Here is a 19,645-nt window from a genome sequence, read left to right as displayed (position 1 = left end):
AGTTTCTATTAGGAAAAAAATAATTCTGATCTTAATTTGAAATAATTGTTCTGCACTTCAGAGGGGCTGAGAAAAAAATATATGAGGATTTTTATTCACAGGAAAATGAATATTCCCACACCAGTGCAGGCATACAGGGCATAAAAATAACGTTTCATATTGGTAGCAGGTTTTTTTGAAAGGGAAGGAAAGGCTAGTAGTAGACAAGTTCAAAAAGGAAAGAGAAGTATTAAGTCCATGCAAATCTAGTTCAGGTCTTGTGTGAAAGGGCTTAAGTTTTTCAATTCTAAGAATAGAAGTAGTCTACAAGAATGATAGGGAAAAAAACACAGACTCTAGCAGTACAAGGTGTTTAATAACAGTGCCCTTTGACTTATGCTTAAACTAGCACTAGAGCTGAGATAAGCAATGAAAGCATTTCTACAGTGACATGTTAACAATGGGTGCTGTGTGTCCTGAAAGTGTCTTAGCTCTACAACTCCACATATATTGCAGTAAAAATCAATTCTGAAATTAAATTACAGCAAAAATGAGAATGTAGACAAAAGAAATAGGTTCAGACAAAAATCTCTGGTGCTGGAGGTACCTGGCTGCAGTAATCAGGCAAACTTACAGCTGTTCCCTGAGCATTCAATAGAGCCCACTTTACTACACTACAGTTTAAGAGCCATGATAGTACTGTGACCTTGGAACTGATAAAATGGACTATAATTTGTCCAGAGCCAGCACAAAAAGCATTCCATTGTGTCAGCTTTTCAAGGCAATGAATGCCTCACCACAGAGATTTTGCACAAAATATGTGGGCAGACTTAATATTATCAACTGTGGTATTAGAGTCACTCTGTGTTAGACAGAGACACACATTTGGTAGATAAATTGTGGAGAACTCTTATCTTTATTCACTGTATTTGGATAATGATTACATTTCATTTCTTTTCCTTACAGCACATAGCTTGTACAACTTCTCTGAAGAGAGTCCTTTACGTGCCTACTTGAAAAACACTGATAATTTCCCTGGCTTCTGTGTTTATAAGCATGCATATTATAAAGTGCACAGAAACACTTATTTTAAGTAGGAATTATTTTTTTTTCTTGAAATGTACAGCCATGCACCACTGACATCAGTCTGTGCCCAGAAAAATAAACCTCTGAAAATACAAACTCCCAAGCACAGTCACTGGCAGCCACATCTTGCACTGCAACATGCAGTGCCTGGAAACTGCTCCTATCAATGACACCTGTAAAAATTACAGCTAACAAAGTAAGATTTAACACCATGTTTCTGAAATCATGCTGTTACAAATTGCCAGGGCAATAACATACACACTCTGAAGCCCAGAGTTAAAGTGCTGGTAGTGGACTAATTCATCCTGGGGTGGCTATTTAAGAAATAATTTCATTTTTCATATATATTCTTTTAAATATCCATGCAAGTTAAGTTTCTGAACAAGCTGATATGGAGGATGGAATCCAGCTTTTCTGCCCTACGAATGTAAAGTACTCTAACAAATCAAAAAGGTAAAAGGAACAACACTGAACTCCCAGTTCAGCTGTGAAGGAAAGATAGGAATGTGGCAAATTCAGTTTTCTACAAATTGTCATCATTCAGACAAAACAGCCAAATCATTTTGCGCATTCATGTGTATCCTTTATCTAACTAGAAAAACATTTGGGAAAATCCTAAACAGACAAGTCAGCTTGCAATGAATCACCCTAGGAAATGTTGAGGTATTTCTTTTAATAGTGCTTTAAAAGAACCATAAACTACTTTAAATTATGCTTCTACTATCTCTCCACCTCCCCCAAAGTTGTGAATAGCTTCCCTTGGGTCTTAAATATTCATTTTTAGTGTATAAAATCACAGCACCTGCTGAGTACTTTTATCCAAAGTAGACGATGCATCATGTGCAATCCTTACACAAGCAATTATATAAAATGTCCGTGAATGGTAATGAAGATCCTTGGCTTACAGGAAGAGCTTTGGACTCAATCATGTATTCACTATTGGCTTTACTCAGAAACAATGTTACCTAATATACCACTGTCAAATAAATTGAAAGAAGACATTGTAGTTCTTTTGACTTGGTTTTCCTTTCAACAGGTGCCAGACTGACATCCACCATGAAGGGAAGTGATAACGCTGGCTGGACCAAGGACTGAGCACAAAACACAGCAGCACGTTTCTGCCGTATGAGCTTGCAATCGCCTTTCAGAATTCTCCCACCGTTCCGTTTCATGGTACAAGCTAGAAGTGAAGCTACTTCAGATGTGACACTGCTAGGTACATTTATCTCTTCAGTAAAATGGTTCACTTCATTTCCACAAAGCCATGCAGTGCTCCTCCTGACAGTTAGCACGGCTGTTGAGACTGAAAACTAAACACCTGTACTCAGAAATACACAGCATGAAATATATCAGAAACAAAAAGGATGAAAGAGTAACCGGCCATTTTAACCACAGCATCCAGGTGTGATACTCCAATCAAAAAATAGCCAGTGGCTCCTCCTTACCTGTTGCCCAATGTTAGTATTTTCAGATACATCTAACTGAGCCACAAAAAGCACCCGCAACTTTATCCATCTTTACTGGGTTTACCTCAAAGCAAGGGCGACCAAGGTTAGACCCAGAGTGAAAGGGAACATTTGTGTTTACAGTTTCAAACGTGGTCTCAGCTTCACCCCTCCAGACACAATCAGATATTCTGCCTGTGCCACAGATACGCAAGAGTGCATGCATTGCAGGATATTGTTCTACCGTGCTCTTCAACTGTGCTCTAAAAGCATCACATATAATTGTGTTTTAGAGATCTGATTCAGTAAGTAATACCCACAAAAGCTAGTTGTATGTATATCATGTATGTGATGTTCTGCTGTAAGTATGTCAGATGCTCTACACTTCTACAACACACCAGTTCAGGATTTATAAAACCTGCTGCACAGGAACAGCTCCACAGACTGTGCTGCGACCTCAGGCAGCTCACCCCTGACTGCTGCTAACAGTGCTCCAAAAGGCTACCAGCTTAGACAATGCCAGTGTGCGGGGCCACAGCAGGAATTAAAACAATTTGGGTTTCTCATTACAAAGACTTACTCGTGACCTTCTTACCTGACCAGAATGACCTTTCTTACCTTCACATATAGTCAAATACTTCCACTAGCTACACTAACTTACCAGAGTACTTTCTTAGTTTTAAATTGTGGATTATCTCCTCAGCTAAGTGTGAAGCAGCTCTCAACCTGTATGAGCAGCACATATATTAAAGTATGTAACACAACACTAATCACATTTGTATTCAGTTTCTATATATATATTTTTTTTTTTTTAATTATGGCACGAGAACTCGACTATGTCAGACATTCAGCGGGAGTTCAGTGAAACAATGGAAGTAATTATGAAAACAAAAATCAAACATAATTAACTAGATTTAACTGCTCTAACATAAAAAGCTTTTCTAACTGCTTCAAACATTTCCTAGCATTTGTTACAGTTAATCTTTTCCCAGTAATCTTCCATTTGTTTTCAGAGCCACTGGAAATAAATATATACAGTTAAAGCTGTTTATACAGCAATCCTGTGCCTTGGCTTTGTTGTGTTTCTTAAATCAACGTTATCTAATGCTTTCTGTTCTTCCACACTTGCAGTCACAGAGTCAATGAACAATTTCTACTGTAAAGCTTTTCCCGTGGCTCTGTGTCAATGTAGCATTTGTCCCTTATGAGAGATTTTACAATTTTTTGCCAAACTCGAAATATAAATAACATAAAGTAAAAAAGCAGTATCTTATGCAGTATTTTTCCAGTTTTGGGGGTTTTTTTGTTTTGGTTTTTTTATTTGGTTTGGTTTGGCTTTTTTGTTTGTTTGCTTTTTTTCTTTAAATGTTGCTAGCGAGGGTTTATAACGAGTTTACTCCTTGACACTCAGATTTTATCTTGCAGCTTTGCAGTCTTCCCATTATGGAAGCTAGTTGCCATGAGACATTGTAATATTAAAGAAAAGTTTGGTACCATAAAGGCAGGGTGTAGAGTAAAACCAAGATTAGGAATCACAATATGAAAGAATTAAATGGTAAATCTTTATTTAAATATAAATATTTCTCTGTTCATTTTCATGGTTTAAACTTAGATAGCAACTAAGTACAACACAGCCACTTGCTCATACCACATCCTTCCAGTGGGATGGGGACGAGAATCAGAAAAGGGGAAAACTCATGGGTTGAGACAAAAACAGCTTAATAATTCAAACAAGGTAAAATATTATTACAATCACCATTGTTATTACAACAACAACAACAGTAACTGCAATGAAAAGGAGACAGAGAGAGGAATAAAGCCCAAGAAAAAGCAGGTGATGCACAATACAGTTGCTCTCTACCTGCTGTCCAATGCCCAGCCCATTCCTGAGCAGCAGTCAGCCCCTTCCAGGTAACTCTCCCAGTTCACATACTGGGCATGTTGTCATATGGTATGGAATATCTGGCCTTTGGGTCAGCTGTCCTGGCCATGCACCCTCCTGGCTTCTTGTGCAGCTCCTCATTGGCAGAGCATGGGAAACTGAAAAATCCTTCTATTTGAGTTGATGCCATGAAGATTTTTGCCTTTTCTTTTATACCCCTGTTATACCTTTTTACAACTTCTGTATTCCTAGTGCTTTTTGCCTACATTCTTGGACTTGTTTGTTAAGCTAAGAGACTAAACATTTTAGAAGCTTCATAGCTAGGGATCAGTGTGCCCCAGACCCCAAGGTCCTCTCCAGAACATATTCTGTAAACCAAGATAGAACCATCCAGGGGAAGGTTCCTTGGGGAAGGGGGGGCTCACTTGAACCTCTCATTGGGGAATCTTTGATAGATATGCTAATTAGTAAAGCCTATAATGTTATACCCAATGTTGGGGGGAGACACACACGAGATGAGAGACACAGAGACACAGGGAAAGACTCGGTGGGGTACATCTCGATGCATATGACCTGGACGTGTACACCTAAGGATCCTTAAGAATAAATACCAAGGTAAAATCCCTTTTCCCCTTCTAACCGTGTATGCCTCTTGATTTTAAGACCAGGAAAAGGCATCAGAGTAAACATGACTTAGCAACAACAAAAATATCAGTGTGTTATCAACCTTATTCTCATGCTAAATCCAAAACACAGCACTGTTCCGGCTACTAAGAAGAAAATTAACTCCATCTCAGTCAAAACCAGAATAGTTGGCATATTCTACTTCTCAAGTTTTTAGAACAGAACCAACATTTTGAAGGAAAATGCCATCTCTTCTCTCATCAACCTCTTCTTCCACCCAGAACATACTACAGAAACTAATCTAAGGCTCCTTTTGTTCCCACACTCTGAATTTCCTTGGCATTGGAGAACCTCACCCCAAAATGAGACTTCTAATCCTACAGTATCATGACTTTAAAGAGGGATTAGGAATACACTCAATCTCAGCACCACGTCAGAAGTTCTGTGAAGCCACTTTAAGGTAAAAGATTGCAGCAGTTTCCAAATGCTACCAAATGTACTCTTTCTCAACTAGTTACAAGAAAGCAGTCCTGTCCATGAGAGAGAAAATAGCCAGTAAGCTGACAGCACAAATGAGTTCTGCCTTGGAACTGTGCTAACTGCTCCAAGGGCACACAGGATTGACATCTTTTGTATCTTCACTCAGTACGTGCTGTGGCTTAAGGAAAATTCTATTAGTGTCCTGTTAATCAAAGTTTTCTAGAAGGTTCCAGCTGTAGGCAACACCACCACAGGAATGGAATCTCTCCTGACAGTACTCACAGAAAGAAGCAAATAAATAATATGTTTTCAAATTTTTCCTTTTTTGTTTCCATGTACTCCTTCATGTATGTACATATACATATATTTATATATACACTGCTAATGGCATTTTTTTTCCCTTTCAAGCCTAGAATTTCATTCGAAAAAATGAAAGCCTGCAACTTCAAAAATTATTATTAAGGAATAAGACAATCTAAGACCAACAGGAAAAGAATCTTTTCCTAAGCCTCCAGTAAATGTCACTCTTTATATGAGGGGAAAAAAATGCTATCAGTTGAGAAAAGAGAGAAGCAACAAAACGCAATCATGACAGAAAGATCAATCTTGCCTGTAACATTTCATTTGCAGCCAAAGAATTATACTTACTTTCAAAGCAGCTACTGACCTGTTTGCTTAGGGAGTTATCCAAACCCTATTTTTACTCTACTTTCTCAGCCGTTTGGGCATACAGCATCAGTACTTCCTGACTCCTCAACCTATCTAAGGACTCAGCACAATTCAAAGGAAGGGAAACAGAGACTGGCTTGGCTTGTGTACGGCAGAATTCTAACAAGACACTAGGTATACATACTAAGAGTACTTTAGAATTTGAGATCCCAGTGTCATTGAATTATGAACATGCTGGAGACCATGACCAGCCACCAGGATCACATACCTGTGATACAGACCCTTTCAACAGAAAAGCAGCTTTCTTTCCAAATCACAGTCTACGGTCAGGCCACAGCATTATGACATATAGGAATTTCAGACTTATAAAAGGGACAAACCTCCACACCTTTCCAAATCCAAGCATCTCCACCCTAAAGTAGTGGCAGAAGGCAAAAGAAAAAAAAAGTAACATGCTATCTGCTCTAACCTCGAAGAAAAAACATCAGTTTGTTGGTGTATTACTGCTCTCCCTACCTCTACACCACAGCATCTTTCTACTTCATAATCAAATACAGACCATGGGTTTGTCCATTCACCAATTCCCTTGTGTGCACGCAACCACATAGAAAAGAAAATGGTCTTTAAAACAGGAGTAGGGTACTATGTACATCATACATAACCCTTCTCCATAATTTTTATGCTAATACTTCGCTTCTCAGCTGACGTTCTTGGATGCTTGTTCAAAAGCAGTGTTTTCCTTCATTAGAATCTACTACATACGAAGCCTGCTCTAACAAGGAAATTGATTAAAGATTCATTAAAAAGTTTTGCTCAAGAGAAAACAATTATTTCTTGAAATGTTGCTCCCTGACAAAAAAAATCCACATCTCTCAATGAAGCAAAGTCCTATTATAAAAAGTAAAAAAAAAGCACAACAAAACCCCCCCAACTTTTATTTTACTGCATAGATCTCAAACCACAAGTTAGTTTTACATGGGGATTTATAACATGTTTACCTATCTATAACATGCTTACAGCAGCTACTTACTTGTCACATGGAAATAAAAGCTGGCATGGTACTTACAAATTGATCTTTAGTAAATATTTGTATTAAATTAAGCAAATTAAAATTTCAAAAATAAAGAGACAAATGGGCCCAGGTGGCACTCTCCTCAATTCTGACAGTAAGAAGGAAGGAGATGAGGAGTGCAGAGATCGCATGGTTCAAAATTCAGTTGTGCAGCTGGTGACAGGAGACACCTGGCTGCAGCAATCAGGTAATGGATGGATACAGGATTTTTAGGAAGGACTAGACAAGAAAACCAGGAGGAGGAATTGCTCTGTATGCGAGAATAGCAGAAATACACGAAGCTCACATTGGGGTCATTCCCCTCTCCTCAGCAGTGGTGAGAAACACCTGGAATGCTGCGTCTGTGCTCTCCAGTGACACGGCCAGGGAGGCTGCAGAGCTTCTATCCCTGGGGACATTCAAAACCCAACTGGCCTCCAGCAACCTCCTTCAGTTGACCTTGCTTTGAGCAAGGTGTTGAACTAGGCAATCTCCAGAGCTGTCTTCCAAATGCAACTCCACGATTCTACAATTTTGTACCCAGTCATAAAACAAATAGTGCCCATTTAATGTAAATCCTCAAAATTCCAACTAACAGCTATTCTGCTACGCATGAATGAACGTGCACATAAACAATTATACTGAAACACAGAGAATCCCAGGTTAAACTTTTAGCTAGCATGAATCAATATAGCTTCAGTAAGATCAATTCAACCTGCATCAATTCACAAAAATATGGACTAAGTCTCTCAAACTTGATGAAAAGTCGCATTTTTTATATAAGCACCAAAATTCTGACCTCAATACTATATATTACCTAAATACTACCACACCCACAAATATTTTTATCAGATTTATATAAAAATAAAACAAATGTTGAAATGAAAATTCCAAGAATTGCTGGTAATTTCCTATTTGCATAATCAAGAATCAGCAAATCGGAAAAAAAGTGTAGTGTTTATAAATATGTGACCATAATCAAAAGCAGAAGACAAATCCTTCGCTACGATCTCAGTGCTACTTTACCTATACTTCACCAATACATTGCACACAATACATTCTCAATAGCTCTTAGATGCTACAACAGAACATCAAGCAGCACCAAGAATTGTGAGCAACCCTTTTTTTTGTAAGTTTCCTGCTGAAATCCCTGCATTTCAAGGTCCGGTATCTACTACTTCTTAAATATTGTACCATTCAAGTGGGCTATAAGGACCATCCTTTTCTGTAGGCTTTCTGAAGGCTGAGTGTGTTCTCTACAAATTAATGGGAAAGGTGCTTACACCCCACACTCCATTTTACCTGACAGAGAAGCAAAGCTCTTGCAGAGTAATTTGGTATCAGACACTTTTTTAAGTAGGAAAGGCAGCTGTGGATTTAGATTATTTCACATAGGACACGTTCTTGAACACTGGAACACTGGAAGACGGCTTGATGAACTGGAATTTATAAACACAGGTTTCTTATGGCTTCTTATTTAGTACTACACAGATTAATGTGGGTATGAGACAAGAATGGCACACAAGTTTTAATTACAAAAGGACTATAAAGGTGTTATCAAAGCTAAACAAAGCTGTAGAAACCAGCCTCAAGAGGAGATGCTGGCAAAAACGCTTTCTAAAGAATCCAAATTTTCCATGTATGGAGTTAGCATTTCAATAGAATCATAGAATAGTTCAGGTTGGAAGGGACCTCTAGAGGTCATCGAGTCCAATCCTCTGTCCAAAGCAGGTTGAATAATGCTCTTTCAAACCAACATATCATTTGGATAGCTCTTCACTCTTCATTTAAAAACTACTGTCTGAGGAAGGGTGGTTTGCCTGGAGAAAAAGGGCAGTGGGCTCTGTGTTCCTATGTCCTCTCCATTTCCTCACATTTCAATGATTTTCACTAAACATTTCATTGTATCTCTGCATGAAAACCTCAGTGTTTGTAATTTCTACTGATCTCATTATCATCACCATTGTTTTCGGAAATTCCTGTAATTCTGCAATTAGACGAAGGTGCAAAAATAATAAATATAAAATATTTAGTAAATCTCTTACAAAGAAAATTAATACACTGGAAAGAATTACCTTATTCAAATACACATATTTAACAATTCCACTTTAAATTTTATTATAATTCATAATTTTCAGGGCAAAGGGGAGGTTGCCAGAGCTTTTCTAACAAAAGGAAAAGAGGATAATGATGATGCTGAGGATCACGAAAGGATGTAGAGGAACGCACAGTCACAGCCATGTTATATAAAACAAAAGCATGCTTTTCAGTGGCTGGTGGAGATGAAGGGAGAGAAAGAGAGAGGATGAACACCTCGTATTCTCTCTCCTAACTGCTTCTATATTCTAGTATCTTTTAAGACAATTTGACTCTTTCTTTCTCTGGCAATCATTAATAAGAGCAGAAGTCAAGCTACCCTCTAACAGTTCAACAGTGAGTCTCATGACAGCAGGACAAAGACTGGCTAAGAGTCTCAGAGAAGAATTTAGTTGAAAGAGATCCTTAATTTCAAATCCGAGATTGTTGTTGACTGGATGAAAGTATTTCACCCAAGTGAAACAATCAAGCAGGAATAACTGTAAGTTTTATTATGAATATTCACACCTGCAAAGGAAATTCTGAAAGACACTTGAGCTTTCTATACTGAAGTTTGATTTCTGGAACATTCTGCATATTAGATCTTTATAGTTTAAAACCAGTAAATCCTTCAATATTTCTTCATACAAAAAACTTACAAATACACACATATAACTTCAACTGATACCAAAACCAAAACAATAGATTTAAAATACATTTTTTTAAAAGTAAGTCTAAGCAATGGAGCTGCAGTTAAAATAACCCCATGTGTACCGAAATTTAGTAACTTTGCTCCCCACTTGTTCCAGGTCCTTGATTTGCTAAGGTTCTGCACACAGTTCCTAGCTCCCGGTCTTCCTTTCAGGGTGAGACAGGTAGGTTCTTCTGACACAGAATCAGGGGAATTTTTGAACAAGATTTCGTACAGGGGCTCTTCCCTACAGACAGCATGGATGAGATTGGTCTCTGTGCACTGTAACACTCCCCCAGTACTGCCTCAGCAGCTTTGCTGCCTTCAGGCACTGCCATCGTGCGATTCCTCAAGAAATGCAACGTGTACCCCTCTGCATCATGATACGACGTGGGTGAACTGTGGCTGATTTTGTGAATCATACAAAAAGAAAAATAGCAATCTCTTGGGATCCAAGCAGAGAATGTTAAGCAACATGGGTGCAGCCAGTCTGCTCCACAGGGGCCAAACCCTTCCCACCTCTTGGCCTGCAGATCAGGACAGGTTCTCTGGAGGCAATGCCTCTGGCAGTATTACTGTCATGGTCATAATGTCTGCTTTGTTACCTGCAGATGGTCCATTATCTTTTACCATAACCCTACGGGACACAGGGCCACAATATTTTCAATCTATGGGCCATGTAAACTGCAGATTAAACAGCAAATAAAATGATCATAAACTAAACTAGGTCAATTCAGTTATAACTGTACAGAGACTGGGATCATGAGACTGACCCCAAGGCCAATGCTTCACCAGCAAAATGAGATATACCTCAATATGTATGGCAACAGAGAGCAGTAACCCCTACAGATCACTGCACTTTAACCACAGCAGCTTTCTCACTTGCTCATGGGAACCTGTCAGTGAGACAGCATGAAAATATAATGATTGTGAAAACAATTCTAGCACACTTCTAAAAATAAAACTTTTTGGAACTTTCTTTGTTGCTAGGAGATACAAAAATATAGGACATAACAATGCAGTTATTTGAAGGGCAAGAAAAGTAGTCCAGAGTATTATTATTATTATTAGCTAAAGTGATTTGCACAGACAGATTGATTTTGACAACAAATTATGTAATTTTTTTTTTCCAAAATTCACCCACAGCTATGAGAATACAGGTTGGTAGGACAAGTCTTGTTTATTGCCAAGCTTATATTAATTACTTTTGCAATTGATAAAAAAGATTTTTTAAAAAAAGACTGAAAAGGGCTTGAATGTCTTTGGGTTTTTTGGTTGCTGTGGATTAGATCTATGGATATACAGAATACATGCAGTGATTAAATATTATTGCAGAGCTGAAAGAAAAGGTAAATCCTTTATTACTAATGTAACAATGAAACTGCACTGATAACATTTTGAAAATTTAGACAATATGCACAAATCGAATGGTCTGAATTTTTATAAGATGTCATCATTTGCAGAACACAGTACTAATGTTAACTTTGGGATACACAAGTTAATAGAAAACTAGAGTATTTTTTTCTGCCACTAGTTCCTGGGAAAATATGTGTTGCATATATTTTACAGGCAACTTAGAATTTGGTCTTGAAAGTTCTGAAGTTAAGCTTTCAATGATTTCTCCTTATTTGTCACAAAAGTTTCAAAATTGTAAGACCCTTTTTGTTTGCCTTGTTTTATGGAAATGTCAAGGTATACCTTGTAGTGACAACATTTTTTATACCATGCTACTGAAAGACACTTAAAATGTATTCAGTTATTAGAATGTGCTCTGCTACATAAAGTGAAACCAGCTCAAATGCATGTTTTGAGCGTGTTAGGAATGGCAAGGCTGGAGATTTCAACAGTAAGGCTGTTGAAATACCTCTTCTATAACATGCTAAAAATGCCCTGTACAGTCTTCAGGCATTTGCTGATATTTAGACATAACTTTGTAGTTACAGGGCAAATTATGATCTAAGTGGTTGATTCTTTGGCCACAAGTTTTTAAATTATTTATCTAACATAAAAAATAACCTGTAAAAGCAGAAAAAATAAGTGAAAAGGCTTGTGCCAGTAATATGCATTACCTCCAAAATGCATACCCACTGACTTTGTATTTCAAGTAAAATCATCAACATTTGATTCAATTTCCCTAAAAGGAAATATTATTTTGAAAGGAAAATACATTTATTCCTGAAAGGTTTCAACTTGATTAAATGCTAATATGGATGTTAATTGTTTGTATTTTTAAAGTTTATGTACTGTTTTAGCATTGCTTAAGGATATGGAATAATGTTCCACATTTGAAAACTTGTGAGATATATTAGTTTCTAGCTCACAAACAGCAGTTGGAAGAATACTTTTTTAAACAGAATTTGACAGATTAAAGAAACCAGTTAATATTTATTGATACGCCTGACTTTAAAATTATGTAATCTCTACAGCCAAAGACTTTTACAAACTGATTTTGAAACGGAGAGACAGTGAAATACACTGAGAGCAACAATGAGCACCATTTTAAATAAGAAACTGAAGCTGTAGGTAACTGGATAGCAGGGATAAATGCTACTAAAAAGTAGAGTAGAGTGACAAATATACTAAAGAAAATGGTGTTCCTGTAAAATATCCCTTAAATGATGGTAATGTATCTTCTGCCTAAGTGGCCATTTCAACAACAAGCATTAGCAGCCTGGCAACCTTGGGTGTCTCAGAACTGAAGAGTTCCCACCACCAGAGGAGGGAAGAAGGGACTGCTCTTCTCATTTCCTTAAACAGCACCTTCAGATCAGAAAGCTTGTCTCTCAAATTATATTTGCAACTATAAAAACCTGTAACTTCTCCTGTTTTACTAAGTATGAATGTTGACGTTTTATTGGGACTTCAAGAACTGAACTTCACATAAAATGCCACCTCCTCATGGCTTCTGAGAAACTCATAGGGGTTGGTACTACAGTTGTAGGCATTACTGGAAATGCACAGATCTGTTGGAAGAGAGTGCCAACCATTACTTGATACAGATCACATTTTAGGCTCTTATCATGCACCCTTTGAGTCTGATTCAGATCTGAATCCTGAGTCTGATTCAGACAAATGTGTCTACTGTATTTCACTGACTTCCAAACACACATACTTGTGATGACAAAATGCTGATAAACTTTAATAAACAGAGGCCTGGAATGGTTTGTAACCAGTCAAGGTAGAGGTCCTGGAATATTTTAACTACTGAGAACACCTTACCAGTTTTGCACATGCAAATAAGAATCCATGTAAAGACCTTTAGAGATGGATATTATTCTATGAAATAAAGCAAAATTTTAAAGGTTGACTGATGTCTTCTTAGCATCTAAAAACACTTTGGACGAAGCACTGTTGAATGTGCAATACATCTTGAGGTATTTTTTTGTCATCTTCAAAGCTATATTCTATGATATGATCAAACACTGTACGTGTCATTCTTCTAATACTTAAAGTGATGCTAGCAAATAATTACATGAAAGAATTCAGGGGGAAAACTGGCTTTTGAACAGAAATGATTGCAAGGGTTTATCAGCTGAAAAACTATGAAACACTACAACAGTTCTTCGGGAGAAAGAACTTTGGGAGAAATCTTTACTATTTTTGCTACTAAAGTACTTCAGCAGTATAAACAGAGTTTTTCAGTTATTCTCATCCCTCCTTTGAAGGTTTCAAATGATTTAGCACTTCCAACATTCCTGATACATAGCACTTCCAACATAACCTGATATAAAGGTACCTGAATCTTTAAATTAAATGTCATAATATTTAAATATCTTTGGGATTCCTCAGGTCTTTAAGGTGAAAGATATAAGAGTTGAAGGAAAATTCATTACCCAGCAAGTCAATGGTAAAGCTAAGAAAAGCAGCCAAAAAGCCCAACTGCAGCGAAAATCTCATCTAAGCAATACCTCAATCCTCATTAATATTTTACCAAAGTAGCTCAATAATATTGTCTAAGTGCCACTAACAAAGATTAATGAATCAGATCTACACATTTTGTGTATTTTTTTTAGGATTTTTTTTTCATAATAACATGCTGGATTTTCTGTTTAGGTTTTATTGCCATCTGTGAGGTTAAGAGATTTTCGATAAGAACATCTAAAATTGTTTTGCTATGTGAGTAATATGAATGAATTGGAGGTATAAAAATTCTAAAGTTTATGGGGGAAAAAGTTCCATCAGCATGCTAATAGCAGTAATATTATCAATTGAAACCCCACAGCTACCATGACATATGTCTCACAAATTCAATTTCTATTCCTTTTGGCGAATCAATGTAGAAAAATGCAGGGAAGCAGGCAGTTTCAGCTACAACTGAGAAAGAATTCAATGAGTGAGTTTACATCAGCATTCTAATTCAAAGGAGGAATACCTTCATTTCTTTTGACACAATCTCCCCAAGCATTCTTTCTTATTCTAGACTGAGCTACATGACTGAGGAGTATGAGAGGGGACAAACTGGATACCCTTAGGATGAAACAAAACCAGAAGATACATTCCAGAGTGTATGCTAAAGGATACTCAGCTGCTGGGACAAGACTGCAACTTGACTACTGTAAAAACCTTGAATGAATGCAGCCTGTGTATCTGGTCCCCTGAACTGACTATTTCACTCTACAGATCCACTCCTGCTGGGCCTCAGTATTTGTTAACATGGGCAAAGCTGTACCACATCAAGCTGCAGAAAATGCTGAAGCCACACAAAATACGAGGTGAAATGAAAAAGAACAGTTTCCTATAGCTGTATTAATGAGGAACAAGTCACAGGCTGTGGAGCTGTCAGAAAAATCAACGGCTGTGATCAAATGCATGTTTTTTTCTTCATCTAAAAATCAGGCTATAAAAGAATTCCCTTTTTTTATCATCCCAGTCATAACTTGTTTTGTGCAGAAGCATAACAGCACAGCTAATTAGGTACTTGATAAAGGTAGCTTATTTGGGGCATTTCCCTGTGTTTGCATTTACAGCAGGCAAAGGAGGTAAAGATAAATTACTTATTTAGCATCAACACTTTCGCCCTTCAAATCTAAAATTCTACAGCAGTTAATTCCTCAAAGGTAGCAATGAATTAGACGTACTCCAACTTTCAGTACTTCAGAGAAACTTTTTACCTAAGACATACAGAAATTACACACCCTGATGCTGCCGTCCTAAAAGCTTTCAAGAAAATAACCGGCTTCCAACTAGGAAAGTGACATACAGAAATTACGCGCCCTGATGCTGCCGTGCTGAACCCTTTAAGGAACCCCCTAAGTTCCCAGCGGGAGCGGGCAGCGCTCGGAAGGCGGCTGCGCATTCCCGGCCGGACAGCAGGCGGCGCAGCGCTCGGCACCGCGGCTGCGGGATGGCCCCGGCGCCCGGAGCGACGGGCAGCGACAGGGAACGACGATTAATCCGCGGCGACGGCAGGCAATAAAAGGTAATGGCACGCATTTGCCAGCCGCGGAAAAACATACAGTAGCCAGGCAGTGGAAAAAAATGTCCCACTGAATCCTAGAAGCGAGCGGCTGGCTTACCCGCGTAGTGCAAATAACAGTAATACTGTGCAAACAAAAGCTTAGTTACAGTCAAAATGGCAAAATTTCTACATTTTTCCTGCTCCCAGTGCAGAAACTCCTCCTTGTGCCACTACGCCTATGGGCCTTAGCACAGGAGAATCATATCTAATAAGTGGTGTGCAAACAGAGGAAGTTCTTATCCCTACAAACCTTCGGTCTAAAAGTATCCAGAAAGAAAATACTCTGTTCTTATATAGTACAGAATAACGAGGGAGACTGCTGTCCCTTGTCTATAACCAGACTAAGCCCGAAACGTGGCCTTAAAAATGGATTCCGAAGACCAAGTTCACCACCTCAACTGCAAATTTTTCCTCTTTAAATGAATTATTACCACAGAACTCTTCATGCCATGATCATGATGCTCCTTCCCAGTTCACCACCTAAGAGAACCCACTGGCTCAGGCTCTCTCACTCACCAACAAATTCTTCAGCAACACAGCTGGACATTACACAGCCTAAAATTAACAATCAAGAAGACACCTTAATTCTCCTTTGGGGTTTTTTGCATCTTATTTTTTTTAAGAGATGATTATTTTTCAGGAAGTTCTCAGTGCCACACAAACAGTTGCTAGTTTTTTTCCCCTCTCAAACATTTTAAAACATAGGAAGGTCTAAGGCTTTTTTCAGAAATCTATTTTGCAGGCCTATAACTTGGCATGTCCCCAGTATTTAGGGCTGAATTACAGCTCTGGGAAATAAATGAAACATCATTTCCAAAAGAACTGGCACTTTTCACAGTGGTTTACAGATGTATTGAGAGATAAATTCCATTTTTAACGAACTGGTCAGAATCCATCTCACACAGGAAACTCCAACACAATCCTTAAAAAAGAAGAAAAAAAAAAAAGAAAACACTTGCAAAACAGCTCTGCATGATGCTACTCAAAAAGCAAGGGAAATATGTTCTTCCTGCGCTGGGGCAAGGCTCAGGTCCACCAGCCAGACATGGTCTAGCTTAAGGATCATGAAGATCTGACGTTTTCCTGTCCATCCCTACTCAGTGGTATGCAAGAACCCAATGCAGACCTAGATTTTTGCCTACCTACTCATATCCTTTCCACTGACAATGAACATTCTTACAGTATTTAAAAATTGATATTACAACAATCATCTTGTTCTTTCATTCCAAGCTTACATGGGTTAATTTAGGACTGGCCACCCTGTGCATATGAACAGGAACACAAGCAGGTGTCTCATGTTTATGTGCATGAAGAATTCAGAAAACTAACCTGAAAGAATTTGTGCTTACGTTTCTGCTTTACAGACATGGAAGTGGATGCTCCTTTTTACGAGTTATGAGGCTCATTTTCACAGTCTAGGCTTTAGGAAAATACACACATAAATTACCTTATTTGGTTAACAGTGTCATGGTTTTAGGGCACAGCACCAGAGCTGTGACATGGGATTGTGGCCACAGAGGGGAAAAAGCAGTCTTATAGGGGAGCTATGTACAGTTATAAACACTTAGCTAACATCATTTTTCCTGAGACAGCATTTGACTTTGCTCTGTGGAAAATCACAAAAAGGGAGATTACAGCCTGAACAGGTGTTTTGCAAATAAAACACTAGAGAAAGGTTAGCACTATCTTTGAATACCCAAATAGAATGATGGCAAAAGCAAAAAGGACACTAATGAAGTTTATAGGAATGACCTTACAAGATGCTGCCAAGTCAAAAAAATAATTTCTGTGAAGCCCACACACTGTTAACAATTATTGCTTCCCTTGACACCTGGCAACTGCAAATCAGAGACACATCCTTCCACATACGCTTAGTTCATACTTTTCCCACACTCACACTTAAGTCTGACACTACAATTACCAGTTTAAACCTCCATAATTCTCACATTTAGAGCATGAAAATCTTATCTGAACCTATGGGAGCATCATTATCCTCCAAATTCTTCACAGATAGAAAGCAGTGGCTTAGAGATACCCTTCTGCTTTTTAGGAAGGCAGCAGAAAAATCAAAATGCAAAATAAAGAAATAGAAGATGGAAACCTAGATGCTAATCATGGAACACAGACTATTAGTTATTTATTGAAGACAGTCTTCTCATTATCCTTTATCAAATCCCTACAAGACAATACCTTAAAAAAGGCCTATTAATTTTTTTGTCATGCTTTAGCTTTGCAGAAACAGAAGGTAGTTTAGGAAAAAAAAGAACTATTTTTACAGAGGCTTTTTTTTGAGATCTAGAGGCTAATCCTGTAGGAAGTCCAAAATTTAATACTTATATTTAAAAATATGCTTTGCCATTGTGGGACGTCTACCTTTCAATAAATCCACTTTTGTAAAGACTGAACAAGACATGACTGGACAGAGTACTAGACAGTTGCATCTAGGCTCCCTTTTCCACAAAAGTTTGGACCAAATGACCTTTTAAGTCCTTTCTAACCTGGGCTCTTCTCTGATTTTATGAAAAAAATGCTCATTTTGTATTAAACGTCACAAATTCTAGATTTAGAGACTTTCACAGAAGTTATATGCACTCAAAACAAGGTCTTACAAAGTCTCAAATTTGGAAGTAAAATTAATACAGATAGAATTAGCAACTAGCTTCAAATATGTAGGTTTTAAGAAGTTATGACCTACATTATAATGCAAAAATAGGCCCCAGAAGGGAAAGGTCGAGTCACCCCTTCTCTCAGTAAAAAGAAGACAGGGTTTGTAGAAGCATTAAAAATATCTTTTACCATTTTATTTTAATTTTAGTGGGTTTTTTACACATCATTTTGAATCATTTCCGTATTGTTTGGCAAATACCAATATTTTGGAAAGGAAGTGAAAGACCTTTTCCCTATCTGAGCTCAAATAAAAACAAAGTTGCTTCATCACTCACTAGCTGTGATCTTAGCCCTGGAAAAGCAAGAGCTATTCATAGTATACAAGATTCTGTAAATAGAAGAGACACATAATCTATCTCTCACATATATTAGCAAGAAACAAAAATCCTCCATAAAAGATTAGCTGTTATTGCAGCATAGCTATTCTGACTCGCGTTTCCAGCACTGATAATGCCTCTTAGGAAAATAAATAAACATCCTCCAACCTCTTCACGGAAGCAATTTTTCCTATATAATACATTCTTTATTCTGGTTATTATGTATGTAATATATGCACACTCTTCGTCTCTTTCAGATCATTTATTCACAATATAAGCTAATGAAGTCAGTATCTTCTATTTTTTTCTTAGTTCAGGATGCTTTTATAAGGAGCGTCAAAGTCTCATTTTTCAGGCAAAGATTTCAATTAAATCAGAAAGCCACTTGCATCCTGGGCTGCATTAAAGGCAGCGTGGCCAGCAGGGTGAGGGAAGTGCCCAGCACAGGAAGGACATTGACCTGGAGTGAGTCCAGAGGAGGGCTGTGAAGATGATTGGAAGGATGGAGCACCTCTCCTACACAGAAAGGCTGAGAGAATTGGGTTTGTTCATCCTGGAGAAGGCTTCGAGGTGACCTAATTGCAGTCTTTTTGTACCTGAAGGGAGCCTACAAGAAAGATGGAGAGGGATTTTTTAAAAGGACACGTAGTGACAGGACAAGGGGGAACGGCTTCAAACTGAGATCAGGTTTAGATGAAATATTTGGAAGAAGTTCTTTTCTGTGAGGGTTGTGAGGCACAGGTTGCCCAGAGAAGTTGTGGGTGTTCCATTCCTGGAAGTGTTCGAGGCCAGGCTGGATGGGGCTTTGAGCAACCTGGTCTAGTGAAAGATGTCGCTGCTCATGGCTGTGAGAGAATAAAAGAGGCTATATGTACAGCTTTTACAGTGTATCTCTGCAAGAACTAGAGAGATCAAAGGATTACACAACTCGCTTGTACTTTATCAAAGGATGTTTCTTCATCCCATCAATGTGGAGAGAAGAGGACCATCAAAAGTAGTTTGAATGAAGTATGAATGGAAATTTATGTGTTGTGAAAGGACCAAAGAAACAGTCAAAAAAGCAGTAAGAGGTATCACATGGGTTGATGGGCATCCCCAAATACACCAGTTATCAACTGCACTTCTGTATGCAGTTTCTCAAGAGGTCGAGTTTTAAAAAATAAAGGACAAAATTAAATCATTAAGAGAAGGTGACAGGAAGAGAAAGAACAGGATTAGAG

General features: G+C 38.0%; 1 protein-coding gene across 2 annotated transcripts in view; it reads right to left on the bottom strand.

The window, feature by feature from the left end:
• Positions 1-19,645, bottom strand: part of LARGE1 (LARGE xylosyl- and glucuronyltransferase 1) — a 272,166-nt gene that overhangs the window by 192,833 nt on the left and 59,688 nt on the right. The gene's annotated exons all lie outside the window — the stretch shown is intronic.

This window comes from Corvus cornix, chromosome 1A (assembly GCF_000738735.6).
Source record: "Corvus cornix cornix isolate S_Up_H32 chromosome 1A, ASM73873v5, whole genome shotgun sequence".
Classification (NCBI taxonomy): Eukaryota; Metazoa; Chordata; class Aves; order Passeriformes; family Corvidae; genus Corvus; species Corvus cornix.
Note: the sequence above shows the minus strand (reverse complement) of the source record. Positions and strands in the feature narration are given on the sequence as shown.